The sequence below is a fragment of the Castor canadensis genome, chromosome 8, assembly GCF_047511655.1.
Source record: "Castor canadensis chromosome 8, mCasCan1.hap1v2, whole genome shotgun sequence".
NCBI lineage: Eukaryota > Metazoa > Chordata > Mammalia > Rodentia > Castoridae > Castor > Castor canadensis.
The window spans coordinates 8,752,723-8,768,305 of record NC_133393.1 but is presented as its reverse complement, the minus strand read 5'-3'; the positions used below and the strand labels follow the sequence as shown (position 1 = coordinate 8,768,305).

At 37.9% G+C, this 15,583-nt stretch overlaps 1 long non-coding RNA gene across 3 annotated transcripts; it reads left to right on the top strand.

Moving 5' to 3' along the window:
- Positions 1-3,815: 3,815 nt before the first annotated feature.
- Positions 3,816-8,095, top strand: LOC109690995 (uncharacterized). Of its 3 annotated transcripts, XR_012450456.1 has the most exons (4): positions 3,816-3,971; positions 4,739-4,907; positions 5,005-5,113; positions 6,308-8,095. It is a non-coding gene; the product is annotated as an uncharacterized lncRNA (long non-coding RNA). The 3 variants fall into 3 exon arrangements; XR_002212838.2 differs by having other exon boundaries at positions 4,739-5,113; XR_002212839.2 differs by having other exon boundaries at positions 4,739-5,113; positions 5,941-8,095.
- Positions 8,096-15,583: the final 7,488 nt, after the last annotated feature.

Sequence of the window (15,583 nt, the reverse complement as noted above, 5' to 3'; positions counted from 1 at the left end):
GTATCCCATACAGGTGTACAGATTTTTAAAAAGTATTAAAAACAAGTATAAACAAGGCAGAGCATAATTTTATCTTTAATACATAAGAAAGATCACTACCTCGTGAAATGATACTGATACCAAAACTAAAAAAAGAAATGTGCTTTGCCAGTAAAAAGGAAGAGGGAAGAGCATATGTCTTGGAAGAATGTGGCATGTTTGCAGAATAGTGATTAGTTAAACCAGGCTGGAATAGAGATGTGATTGGGAAGGAAGGAGAGCGTGCATGGAGAAAGCTATGCCGTACATGGGCTGAATTGCAAAGGGCTTTGCATTCGGTACTAAGGATGCTAGATGTTGAGTGTTATCCCACTGGCATGGGGATATGTAGCACTATAAGAAGTACATAAGTGTACACAAAAAACCACAGATGATCTTATATATGCACACATATGAGAGAGAGAGAGAGAGAGAGAAAGAGAGAGAGAATGATTGTATTAGTCTGTCTGGGAATGACAGGGTGACAGGGAGGCGGGACAGGGAAAGGGAATGTCAGAGAGTGACAAGTATTGAAACATTGCACTTGTGTATGAAAACAATATAAAACAATGCATTGAAAGCTGTTGAATAATAGGGGAGCAGGGTGAAAGAAAAAGAGTAAGTAAGGGAGGGGTTAATCTGATTAAAGCACGATATATACATCTCTGAAATACCAGAGTAAAACTCCCTTAAACTATCAATACACACTTTAAAAATGAAGGGCAGGAGGGTAAAACAGCTTCTGTCTGGGTATGGGTACCCAGTGAGAGGGGGAGGCTATCAGGAAATGCTATTTTTATGTATGAAAATAGAACAATGAAAACTGTTGAAGTTATTCTAAGAAAGGGAAGTGGGGGATGAAAATGAGGAGATGAATCTAGGTAAAATACATTGTAAGCAGGATGTAAATGTCACAATGTATCCTCCCTGTACAACTGTTGTATTATATGTTAATAAAAAAGAAATAGTTTTGCTTATTTAGGATAATCTTCTTGGCTGCATATTCTGATTCACAAAAATGTAAATATGCAAGGATATGAATGCATTTTAGTCTTGCAAAAGAAGAGAGTGAATTTAATTAGGGACATAGAAAATCCATTACCCTGGCAAACAGTGTAAGTAAGATGATAAACAACTCAAAGCCACTGTGTGGACTTTGGATTTCATGTTTCATGCTGAATTGTTCTTATAGCAGAACAGATCTGTTTTCAAAAAATTAGAGCTAGCAGTTAAATAAAATTTCTTTCAGTAAATCCCATTTCCCAAAAGATTTTATGCAAAATATGAAGGAGAGAGAAAATGACTGCTAGACCATAGTTTGTATCGTAAGAAATATTTTTTTGAAGAACTGCAGGGTGTATGTTCACATGCATATGCATGTGTGTGCAGGTGAGTGTGTGTGGTGGGGGGGTTGGGCACACCCAATGACCTAAGGACCTCCCACTTGGTTACACATCCTAAAGATTTTATCATCTCTCTATAGTGCTACCCTCAGGACTAAGCCTTTAACACATGTGTTTTGGGAACACTTAACATCCGAACCATAGCACTCATTAACTTGTGGTCTTAGCATGAAAGGATGTGTATACTATGTTTATATGAAAAATTTTAAGTGGCTCTTTCTCTTACTCCTGCTAGCTTCATGAGGACCAGGGTTGTGTCTCTACTGCATGTCACTTTGTTTAGCCAGTACTGAAGGGCTGGATGAATGCCTCAACTGGTAGAGTGCCTGCTTAGCAAGTGTAAGTCTCTGAGTTCAAAACCAGTACCACCAAAAAATAAATAAAATAAATAAATACATGAAAAACACCATGACCACCACCACTACCACCAAAAACAGCTGGCCCAGAGCCAATATTGAGCCTAGCATGGTGAAAACTGATAAATATTTGACTGACATGATCACGGGCATGCTTGAAGAAGGAAAACACCTCCACCCGAGAAGGGGAGCTCGGGAGAGCCTGATCTTAACCTTAAGATTGCATATTAAATTATGAATGTATAGAACCCCAACAGAAGCTTAAATATTTCCTGCTCTTTCTTTGTTCTTATCAGTGGCTTGTCATCAAGATCTCTGTGCCTGGAACAAAACTGAGGGTCAAACTCAAACCGTGAAACTCAGAAGGACCAGAGACTGGACAGGATGGACATATGGCAGTATGCCCCTGAAGACTCCAATAGCCATTTATGAAAATCTCTTTCCTGACATTTTTATTTTTTGTGGTATTGTGGTTTGAACTCACACCTTTGTGCTCGCTAGGCAGGCACTCTCCCACTTGAGGCTTGCTCCTAGCTTCTTATATTTTAGCTTATTTTTTCCAGATTGGGTTTTGGTTTTTGCCCAGGGCTGGCCTCACACTGTAATTCTTGAACCTCTGCCTTCTAAGTAGCTGGGATTACAGGCATATACTACCATGCCTGTAATTCCTTCCTTCCTTCCTTCCTTCCTTCCCTCCTTCCTTCCTTCCTTTCTTCTGTCTTCCTTCCTTCCTTCCATGCTTCCTTTTCTTCTGTCTTTACTCAGGGTTTTAAATTGCTAAGCAAGTACTCTACCAACTGAGTCATTCCTCCAGCTATTTCTCACAATTCTTGATGATGAAGAGAACAGACTGGGAGTTGCAGGTGTTCTCAAGTGCAAATGATTTGTTGTCTTGTCTGCTTTTAAACCATAGGCAGGCTCTCTTTTAATGCCTTTTAGAAAGTGAGGTGAAATTGAAAAGAATCATGAAAAGGTAGCTATATTCTCCTCTTAAATTGATCCTTAACTTGCTATGTGGCTTTAGAAAAGTGACAGAATTTCTTTGTGTCAATTTTTGAATACATGTGAAATGCATCTAGTAGTTGTTGTTAGGAACTTTGCATTTGCTTATTGCTATTAATAAACAGCGATTGGAATAAGACCACCACTGCTTTGAAATTATTTCTCATTCTATCTCTGAGCATCTGTATTTTTTATTTTGAATAATTTTAGATGTATAGAAAATATAAATCTAAAGGATGTAAGAGAGTTACTGGTCACCCTTCATTCCATTTCCTCTAATACTAACATCTAACATGACCAGAGTGTAATTATTTAAGATAGGAGGACATGATGTACTATTATTAACTAACTCCAGATATTTCACTAGCAATTTTGTCATCGTGCTGTCTTAGTCTCCCATGTTATACGGTGCTACTTCACTTCCCCTTTTCTTTCATAACGTGGGCTTTTTTGAAAGTACTAGTCAGATATTTTGCAGAATGTCCCTCAACTTTGTTTTGTCTGATATTTTCTCAGAATTAGACAGGAGCTATAGAAGTTCAATTTAAATATTCCAGGAGTGAAGTGCCCTTCTTATCATAGGATCTCAGGGGTACATAATATTGGTGTGTATCACTACTGGTGATGTGAATCTTAATTACTTGTTAAGGTAGAAAAGAGTTTATGTTTAAAAAACCTTGCTCAGAAAGTGTGGGATCCCAAACCTTTATCCCTAGATCCTCTAATAATAAAATGACCATGGTAATCACTCGCCACAATTAAAGAATAAATGAGGAGGAGGATCTAGAGAGGTGAAAGTGGTGGAGGAGGAGGACAGGCGACAGAAACTTTCATCTGTGCTCCAGAGAGATCCCACCCTATCAGTGGCCTGGCAGTTGGGTCCATGGGAGTACACAGCTTAAACGGAAGGGAAGTCACTTATGCCAGCTGTGGTTATGAGCAAGCTGTTTTTCAAAGATAAGGCTGGCACTGAAGGACCTCCCAGAAAATATGACAAGTCTTTACTTTTTCTCCTTTTAGAACTTGGTCTCATTCCCCACGACCTTTTATCAATACGCCTCAGCCTGCTGAGCCTTGGGCACACATGTGACTTCAGAGTAAGCATTTGGAAGAACTTTTAACATCTACTGGCATATGATGCTTGCCAGGCTCTTTACATTTGTGACTCTAATCCTCTGAACAGTCCTGAAAGGTAGGGTTTTAATTATCATTTTACTAATGGAAAACTGATAAACTACAGGGCTGCTGAAGTCTAATGCCAGTGAGATGATTCCAGTACCTAAATTAAAATGCAAATCTGTCTGGCTCTAAAACTGTCATTCATTTTCTTTAGCTAATTGATTTTTGTTTTTCTACTAAGACTTTCACTTTTTTTTTCCTAGAAAAAGTGCTTCTCTTCATAGACATATAAGCAATTACACACACACACACACACAAATGTCCATTAATATACACTTACAGTTTTAAAATTGTATCTTTTTTGTTTTTTTTTTTTTTTTTGGTAGTACTGGGGTTTGAACTCAGGACCTCTTTCTTGCTAGACAGGCACTCTACCACTTGAGCCACACCTCCAGCCCTTTTGTTTTGTCTTGAGACAGGGTCTCATCCCATAGCCAGGACTGGCCTGGAACTTGCTATGTAGCCCAGGCTGACCTAAAAATGATGATCTTCCACTTCTACCTCCTGAGTGCTGGGATTGCAGGCATGCACCACCACTCCAGATTAGCTTTTACACTATAGAAACTGCAGAGTTTTGTTCTTTTTAAATGATTTGCACCATACAGAAATATACAAAGTAAATATGAATGTTCATCCATTCATTGTTAAGTTTATGACCATAGTTTATTATTCATCTTTTTGATCTCCTGCTATACATTTGTCCACAGGTATGTTTTCCTATATATACTTCTTGTTTTAAAAGCTCTTCATAATCCAGTGGTTTTATTTATTTTGATACAGGATCTCACCATGTTGCCCAGGCTGATCTAAAACTTGTGTAGCTATATTCATCTTGCAGCTGGGACTACAGATGTGCACTGCCATGCCTGGATTACAGTTTTTTTTTTAAATTAAAAGCCTAACTATATATCTTGGAATAGCAACTTTACCTTTTTATTTCTAAAAGATGGTAAGATTATTCCGTAGTATAATTTAGTAAACGATCATTAAAGATTTTTGTTAGCACATATGATCCAGAGGATAAAGGCTGCACTCTGAAACCTTAGGCATTGCAATAAGCACAGATGGGAGATGTTTCAGAGCAGACAGACAGATTGATGCTTAGAACCTCAGACCTGAATCAAGCTGCAACCTCCATGTGACGTGTGAACTTGGGTGAGTCACAAATTCTGTTAGTGTGTTTTTTCCCTAAAAGATGGGGATAATGCATGCATAAAGCTATAATAAATTTCTAATGAGGATTATTTTAGTCCATGTAAAAGAGACTTAGGGACATATTTGGGATACAATAAATGTAACTGTTATTCTTATATTTGTCATTTTTGACTGTCCATAGCCAAGACTGTATGTTGAAATTCACTTTACAGCCTTCCTTCCCACTGTGGAAAGTCACATTGGGGCAGATATTTCCAGTTCTCCTCTCCTTCCCTCACAGTGGCAGTTAAATCCTATGTGTGCCCTTGGTTTAGTCAGTTGAGTCCTTTTATACCGAAGTTGAATAACTTGGGGAAGATCTGTAAAATGATGCTGGGACAGTCTTCATTTGATTTTGTGACCTATTTCTAAAAATTCCCTTCCAAAAAAAAAAAAATCCCATTGTCACTGCAGTACACATAGTTGACACTGTACTGACACTTGAGGAGTCAATATTTTCTCTATATTGTTCTTTAGCTTACTATTCACTTGAAATATTTATTGAGGACTTCCTGTTTACTGACAGACAGCTACAACCTGTGACATTATTCCTCCTTAAAAAATTCAGAAAGTTGCCCAGGAAAAAAACATTTCCATTTAGGATACCCTGATCAAACTGCAGGGGATTGCAGAATCTGTCACTGAATTTAGGCCATATTTGTGAGTCAGAATTGTGAGACTGGTTGTCTACAAAGACATCACTTCTCAGTAAAAAAGTCACATTAAGCCAAACAAGAATTTAAATGTCTATTGATCAACATTTTAAAAGATGTGCTTTGAATTTATAGCCATTTCCCATGAACTGGAAAGCAAATCAGCAAGTATTGTCCAGATGTAAAAACCTGGCAATTTCTGTTTGTTTGCATTTCTATGAAGACTGTCAAACGGGCCCTGGATTATTTTTAATGGACAGCACCGTTCTATTTACAGTGGCTTCTACTGTAAGGTAATGATGTAATGTACCAGTGCAAGGTTCTTTTGCTCTGAGCCAATTCAAACCTACTTCCCAACTGTAACAGGTACTTAAACTGCTTTTGCTTAAAAGCATGGACTCCTGACTCGGGGCCAGGAATTAACTGAATGCAGGGTAAGAGCTGGGCATCCCAACCTCCATTTTGTACTTGTGTTCTTTGCTGTGAGCCATTCTCTTTGCAGCCACCTTGGATGGACAAAATCTTTACAAGGAGGAGTAGAGGAAACTGCCCCCAAGGAAAGGAACAGCAAAACCTCCTCAGGAAAGACCACTCACCAGGCATGAAGACTTTGCTAATGACAATGATAAAAACGTCTCTGTATTCCCTCTGCAAACAAGGACAGAGGTAACAACCAACCAGCCACGTCTGTGACTGAGACTGTTTAACCATGTGTACATTTCACCCCTGCCCTCTGTTTTAAACCTCGGTCCTCTAATGAACAGCTTCCAGATCTGTTTGTGTTCCTTAGGAGCCTGACTTAGACATGGCTGGAGCAGGAAGGCAGGCTTTAATGATATATCATCAGCTGGGCACTAAGCAGTAGACTAACAAGTGCATCTTTGCGTTATCCTTTTAAAATTATATGTTGACGTTACATGACCAACTATATGAACTTTTTCTTTGCCTGGTTTGACTGATTAATTTTAATAAATCAGCTAATTACTGAAAGGTACTGTGATACACTCAATTTACCGAGCCAAGTGGAAGAGTAACAAAATTATTACCTGTCTGTGATTTACTATTCTCACCCACAAAGCTAGCTGGCAGAAAGAGCAGCTTTGGGATTAGGGGAGAAGAAACTGGTGTCAATAACAGGTATTGGAAAGAAAGGAAGAGAGGAGAAGGGGCAAAAAAGTCGGCTGTTAGTAGGGCACAAGTGGCTCGGAAAGGGGAAGCAGAGATTGGGAGGATCGTGGTTTGAAACAAGTCCAGGTGAATAGTTCACAAGACCCTATGTCAAAAACACCCATCACACAAAAAAAGTGCTGGTGGATGGCTCAAGGTGAAGGTCCTGAGTTCAAATTCCAGTACTGCAAAAAAAAGAAAATAGTCAACTGTCGTGGAATAAGTTTTGCTTCTTATACTCTAGTCCCAAGATATGTTGAAATCCTCACCCTGGTACCTGTGGAAATGACTTTATTTGGAAATGAAGTCTTTGCAGATGTAATCAAATTAAGATAAAATAATACTGAGTTTGAGTAGAGGCCTTAAATCTAAAGAGGGAGGCAGGGACGGAGGCAGAGAGAGAGAGAGAGAGAGAGAGAGAGAGAGAAAGAGAGAGAGATTTGCAGACACAGAGGAAATATGCAAAGGGAAGGCTGTCAGGAGTAGATGGAGGCAGAAGCAGTACAAACCATGGAATGCCAAGGATCTTAGCCACCAGCAGTTTAGAGAGAGGCATGAAACTGTTTCTCTCCCAGAGAGTCTAAGGAAACCTGTCTTGCCAGCGTCTTCACTTTTGATTTCTGTTTTCCAGACCTATCAAAGTTGATGTACTTCCTACACAAGAAGGAGTATAGAATTTTTAAGCCTGTTAAAATCACCATAAGAAGGGGACTAAGGTAGAAATGAGAAAAGTAGAGATGAACCAATTTGGCTTACAAAACATATATACATGGAAATGCCACAAGGAAACTCCGTGTAGCTACTTAAACAAAAATGTCATTTTTTTTTTCGAAAATGGAGAACAGGAAGGCAAAATAGGTCCTGTCTGTGGGGTTGGTACCAGTGGGAGGGGGGATATAAGGAAAAGGAGTAGGAGGATGAATGTAGTGAAATATTATCCACTCGTGTATGAAAATGGAAAAATGAGACCTGTTGAAACTATTCCAGGAATGAGGAGAGGGGGGATAAAGGAGAATGATGGAGGGGGAATTCAACTGTGATACATAATAAGGGCTTTTGTAAATGTCACATTGTACTCCAAGTAAAACAATAAAAAAGAATAGATTTCTGTTGTCTTAAGGCATCCAGGTTGTGGTACATTGTTATGGTAGCCAGGGGACACTAACAAGGTACCATCCAGTTTCACACTTTTCCTGTCCTCATCACCAGAGAAGATGTGATCCCTTTCAGCTTCCCTGATGAAATTTCTGTCTTTTCCAGTGAGCAAAAATATATATAATTTGAGAATTTCCTAGAATACATCCCTTCCCTGGAATTTTCTGCAGTTCCTAAATGATATTTTTAATTAAGGGGTGTGTATAGTCATACTAGAAAATGCATTCTCCTGTGTATGATCTTTCTTAAAAATTTTCATTATTTTGTGCATATTTTCACAGATTTTGTGCATTTACCCATATAGGAGACTCCTGTACTTTGCAAATTATGTCAAAGTATTTTGGGTAGTGTACTACCTATGGTGATAAAGGCAATTTTGCTAGTAGTTGTCTCTGTTTTGCATGGTAGCAGGGTTGTATAGCTTCTGAGGACTGCCACTGCTGCACCTGGATTATCTCTCAGATGCAATAGTTTTTTGTGCTTTTTGACCCCTTGCAGTATCCAGTGGGTATGGTTGCAAGCCCATGTCTCTTGCTGATTGTAGCTGGTAAGGAATACTCCACTGGACACTATCACTTTTCTTGCTGTTCTAACTCAACATTTTCCACCTGTTGCAATTGGCCCTCATCTCTCTGCTGAGTACAAGAGTCCTTAGAATTTTTGTTAATCTTCTGTCATCTGCTTCTCTGCCAGGATCTTTTGTCTTTCCTGCTGCTCTGCAAATTTAAACAGCCACTTTTGAGAGGCCAGCCCTCTTCCACCAGGCACGGCAGGCAGGCACTGGTGTCCCTCACCAAGAAAGTAATTCCCACGTTGTGCTGTGATCATTGTTAGTGATAAAGGCAGCGCAGTGGGTGCTAGGATGGGCATAGACTGCCTTTCCTATCCTGTGCTTTGCCTTTTATTTAGAAGTGTCCCCAAACTACTACTGAGAATAGAATTTTATGGAATTTGGTGAATTAGACTTTTTCTTTATAACTTAATGGACAGTTATTGCCTTTACCCTGTTAGGAAGAATCCCATACAGATAAAGTTATTAAAGATAGTGAAGAAAGGGGAGCTAAGTGACGAGACAGGAGGGTGGAGCATCCAGAACCTAGGTTAACTTTGAGCAGAAGGTGGTCATTCTTTTGAAAGATGACATACTCCTGTACTTACACATCACACAGGCACATGAGCTGTGGAGAGCACCTGGGTTCAAATCTGACTCAGTATTTTATGAGCAAGGTGTCTATTGACACAATGTTTAATAGGTCCTAATCTATGAAATGTAAATAATAATGACCTTCACCTGACTGTGCTGTTGGAAGGCTATTGCAAATAAGATGGTCATGTGACTGATACATACATGTATATGCATGTATGATGCATGCAACAGCATCTAAATATGAAAAAAATTAACTGAAAGTGCTAAGGCAGACAAAAGGTCCTGCACATGGTGAACACTTATGAATGTATTGTTGTTAATGAGAAGTGTATACATGGAAAAATTACAGTAAAAGGCTGCCTTCTTATTCCTTTTTTCTTTATGAAATAGAGAATAGAGGTTTAGTTAACTATCAAACCTAGTAAGACTTGAATAAATTAAAAACCGTGTTTACTTTAATTGCTTAAAAATGAAATCAAATTTTCCTCTACTTGGACAAATTCTACTCCACAGTTTGTTGATAAGCCATTCCACATATACAATGCCCCACCATTGTATCTAACATGGCATCTTCATATTATAATTTTAGATAACTTCTTGAATATAAATTTTGTGGAACTTTTTTTACTCCTATAAAGTTTCAATACATTCCTCACATTCTTTCCCACGTACCTATCAAAATCCACCTAAGCTATGTGCTCAAGAGTTCAGAAAGAATTGAATTTTCCTCCTGAATATCCTGTGCTGGACACTGTAGTTGAAATTAGTGTCTGCTTTCACCGCACAGTGTAAGCTCATAAACCTCTGTCCAACAAAGAGGCTGTGGGACAAAGGGAGGAGTGTGCAGTTCTTGTAAATTTTAGAGAGAAGATTTGACTTTATTTTTGTCTCAGGAATAACAATATTGGTGATTCATAAAGGTAGAAAATCATCAAAAGTGTCTGTTATAAATGTGGAGAATTGTTTAAGTGATGTTTGTAGATGAGAGAGGATTGTTTTCTATTGAAGCCCCCATGGTGTGCCAAGCATTTTAGCAGTTATTTCCCCCAGAAATTCTCTCAGCTGATGGGATTTATGTGTTTGATGCACAACCACAGCCGTAGGTTTAAGAATTTCTTCAGAGGTAAGTTAGTTTCTCAACTTGTTATTTGAAATCTTGTCCAAACTCCCATTCAAAGTCTCCATAGTGAGTAAAAGCCACTGTAAGCTGAGATTGTAGGAAGAAACAATGAATAGATTGTCTATAGAGGAGGAGGCAAAGTGAAATAAAGTAGATAGGATCTTAATATGCACAGGAACCACCCTCAGGCCCAAGGAGCCAAAGGGAGCAAACTGAGTTACAGAGTCCAGTGACCCTTGTCAGAAGGGTCACCCAGACTAAAACTATAAAACAGAGGATGCAGCCATTGCCTTGAGACACCCATCTAGGCGAGGACTGTGGTGGCCTCTTTGACTTCTCTTTCCTTCCATTCTCTGTCTGTGTTCAGTCAGGTGACACAGTTCGTAGGTGCCAGCCCTCCAGGGATACAAAGCAGGACAGGGAAGAATGGGTCTCAGGTGCAAAAAAAGAAGGACAGTCCCGACCCTTTCACTCTCAGTGGAAATAAATAAATAACCACATTAAAATCCATAAAAAGTTAGTTATTAAACGTAACTAATATTGGCACAACTTATAAAAATGAAAGTGTGCAGCAAAATCAAGACTATGAATTTTGTGATAGACCTGATAATCTATTTGGGTCACACACTTATTTGACATTATGAGTTTTGGGAGTTTCATAGATTTTCCTGAGTATTTTCATTTAGTGCACATTCAGAACCAATATTTAAAAGACTGTGGCTTTCATCAGTAGCAACACCACTAACAACAGGTGTTGGCGAGGATGCGGGGGAAAAAGGAACCCTCTTACACTGTTGATGGGAATGTAGACTAGTACAATCACTCTGGAAAAAAATTTGGGGGCTACTTAAAAAGCTAGACATCGATCTACCATTTGATCCAGCAATACCACTCTTGGGGATATACCCAAAAGACTGTTACTCCAGAGGCACCTGCGCATCCATGTTTATTGCGGCACTATTCACAATAGCCAAGTTATGGAAACAGCCAAGATGCCCCAGCACTGACGAATGGATTAAGAAAATGTGGTATCTATACACAATGGAATTTTATGCAGCCATGAAGAAGAACGAAATGTTATCATTCGCTGGTAAATGGATGGAATTGGAGAACATCATTCTGAGTGAGGTTAGCCTGGCCCAAAAGACCAAAAATCGTATGTTCTCCCTCATATGTGGACATTAGATCAAGGGCAAACACAACAAGGGGATTGGACTATGAGCACATGATAAAAGCGAGAGCACACAAGGGAGGGGTGAGGATAGGTAAGACACCTAAAAAACTAGCTAGCATTTGTTGCCCTTAACGCAGAGAAACTAAAGCAGATACCTTAAAAGCAACTGAGGCCAATAGGAAAAGGGGACCAGGAACTAGAGAAAAGGTTAGATCAAAAAGAATTAACCTAGAAGGTAACACCCACGCACAGGAAATTAATGTGAGTCAACTCCCTGTATAGCTATCCTAATGTCAACCAGCAAAAACCCTTGTTCCTTCCTATTATGGCTTATACTCTGTCTTCAACAAAATTAGAGATAAGGGCAAAATAGTTTCTGCTAGGTATTGAGGGGGCAGAGTGGGTGGTAAGGGAAGGGGTGGGGGCAGGGGGGAGAAATGACCCAAGCCTTGTATGCACATATGAATAATAAAACAATAAAAAAAATTAAAAAAAAACAAATTAGCTGGAAAAAAAAGACTGTGGCTTTAATTCATTGAGTTTCTAAGCAAGGAAACAGGTTAATCATTACATTTGAAATATTTTGTAATTTCTAAGTACAGATTAATATACTGAAAAGGAGGGGTAGGGGAAAGGCTGCAAAAAAAATACCCCCTTTGAATTTATAGACTACTTTTAAAAATAAATGAGAGTTGGTTCTTCCCTGTTTCTTCAGAACTGGTTTTTAGATTGGTCTATCTTAGTTGAAACATATAACATTTCTTTCTGAGAATCCAGAACACTCTATGATTTCTGCATGTGTCTACTGCATATATATCTTTGGGAAAATAATGTTTAGAAATTATTTGGCCAGGTGTGGTGGGGCACACCCATAACACCAACTATGCAGGAGTCAGAGGTAGGAGAATCATAGTCTGAGGCCCTGGGCAAAAGTGTAAGATCCTATCTGAAAAATGACTAAAACAAAGAGAGCTAGGGGAGTGGGGGGTGTCATGACTCAAATGATAGGGCACCTGCCTAGCCTTTGCATGCAGGGCCCTGAGTTCAAACTCCAGTCTCACTAAAATATATATAATATATATATATTTTTATGTATATATAAATAATATATATAATATATATATTTTTATGTATATATAAATAATATGTATAATATATATGGAGAAAGAAAAAGTATTTAGAGGAATAGAATATTTATTTAGGGAAATAAAATTGTAGAGATATGGAGAGAAAAGAATAGCCTAAAGATGTTCCATGTCACTTGGGTGTGAAGTGGTGGTCTGTCTGCTGTTGGTAGCTCCTCTGTCTCAAGGATCTGACACAGTTATATACATGGCTCTCCTAAGGAGATGTTCAGGATTGCTCAGGACACTTGGGGGACTTTTCAGGCCATTGTTGAACAGGAAAGTGACATCTCACAACTTGCCAAGAGTCAAGATCCTTGTCTTTTTTTCAACTGCTCCTGTCATTGTGCTATTTTGACATGCTGAGGTTGATTTTTATGTAAATTGCATTTCTCAAATGTACTTTATTTTTCAAAGTGAAGTATCACTGGTGGCCTCTTTTGTTCTGAAGACTTCATTCTCATTCAGGGCTTAACTCAGACAATGGAAGTCATCCTAAGTGAGGAGCAGGCAAAGAGAAAGATATCTGCTCTTGGCTCCATAACCATGTACTGTCCTCTGGGGTCCTCCCCAAAGATTTTTCTTTCTTTTGCCAGCCCCATGGAGGTATAATTGAGAAATATAAATTGTATACACTTTAGGGGTATAATTTGATGTTTTGGTATGTGTGTGCATTGTGAAATGATCACTAATTAAAATATCCAGCACCTCTCTCCCTCCCTCCCTCCGTCCCTTCTTTCCTTCCTTCCTTTGTTCTTCTTCAAGTATACAATAATGTATCATTGACTATAGTCACCATGCTGTAATTCAATCTCCAGAATTTATTAATCTTACTTATCTTCAACTTTGTACCTTTGGAATGGATCTCTCAATTCACCTTTCACCTGTGCCCTGGCAATCTCCATCCCACGTGTTACATTTATGTGTGTGACTATTTTAAGATTTCACGTATGTGAGATTGTGCAGCACTTTTCTTTCTAAGTCTGGTTTATTTCACTTAGCATAATGACCTCCCAGGCTCATTCATGTCACAAATGGAGGGGTTCCTTCTTTTTTTAAAATTTAATTTCATTGTGTGTATAGTATTTTTGAATTGATATTTTATCAGTTAATTACATAGGAATATTGATGCTAGAAAGAAAACAGAAATCCAGAAAAATAAAATAATTGCTTTCAGTGAGAATTCTTGAATACTGAGTTTAAAATTTAGAAACAAAATGTACGTATATACTCCATATGTGTATATTTACAAAATCAGAGAACAGGTCCTCTCTGAGGGGGTGGTACCAATGGGAAGGGGGAGGATGTGGTGAAAAGGTGTAGGAGAGTGAATATGGTGCAAATACTGTGTACACATGTATGTAAATGGAAAAATGAGACCTGTTGAAACTATTCCAGGAATGGGAGGGGATAAAGAAGTATGATGGAGGGGGTAAATTCAAGTATGATATATTTGATATATTTTAAGATCTTTTGTAAATGCCACAATGTATCTCTAGCACAAAAATAAAATATATATATGAACTTTGTGTGTGAATATATACACACAAAGTGTGTGTGTAGATTATATATTTTGCTTGCTACTTTTAAATATAATTATGTACTTTTTGATCCAACTTTCTGGGCTTCCATGTAAACAGGCTTATACAATAGGCTTCTTTCACTTAGCATCCTTTTTTTTGAGGTAAATCCATAATATAGCATGTATTAAAAACTTATTTTCATTGATGAATAATATTCCATTCTATGGAATATTGGAATTCAATTTTGTTAATGGACTTTTGGCTAATATGAATAATCCTGCTATGAAATTTGTAAAGTGTTTTTAATATTATTATTTACCTTGGTTGCATACATGGGGGGAATTGTTGAGTCATATGGTAACTCTATACATAGCTTTTTAGTAAACGTTAAAAATGTTTTCTAAAGTAGTTGTAGCTGGCAGAGTGGCTCAATGGTAGAGCACCTGACTATCAAGCTTGAGGACTTAAGTTCAAACACCAACACTGACAAAAAAAAAAAGAAAGGAAAAGGAGAAAAGAAACTATTATCTAAAGTACTTGAACATTTTATATTCCCACCAGCAGTATGCAAGAGCTACAATTTGTTGAAATCCTTATCTTTAATTTTAGAAGATTGAAACTTGACTCTTGCTTTCATTCTTTGTAAAAATCATCTCAAAATGAATCAAATATAAGATTCGAAACTCTGAGATTACTACAAGAAACATTGGGGAATACTTCACTACATTCGTATAGCAAACATTTTTTTTGGATATGACTCCAAAAACAACAGAAACAAACGAGATTCTTTCAAACTAAGAAGCTTCTGCTGAAGAAAGAAAACAATAAACAGAGAGGAGAATGAGAAATTTTTTTTGTAAACTATTCATCTAACAAAGGATTAATATCCAGAATATATTGGGAATTTATAAAACTCAACAAAACATCCCAGTTAAAAATGGGTGATGGAAATGAGTAGTGATTTCTCAAAAGAAGACCTTTGTGGCTAACATTTTAAACAATTTTCTTTGTTTGCTTGTTTTTGTGGCACAATGTCTGACTGTGCAGCCAGGTTGGCCTGGAACTTGAGACTCTCATGCCTCCCTATTGCTGGAATTATAGATGTGCTCTACTATGCTTGGCTTTAACAAGCTTTTTAAATAATTCCTTTGATTTTTACTGTCATGAAACATTATTGATTAGATACTTAAAACATTGTAAACATGATCCATTATAAGTTGAACTAAATGCCCAATTGATTTGAGTTGTAATAAAATTGCTTAATTATAGACTTAGAGCAGATATCTGTTAAAATAGTCAAGATGGTAGATGAGGAAAAAAATAAAGACAGTTTTGGTTTTATGCTATAAACAACGAGAAGCTGTTGAA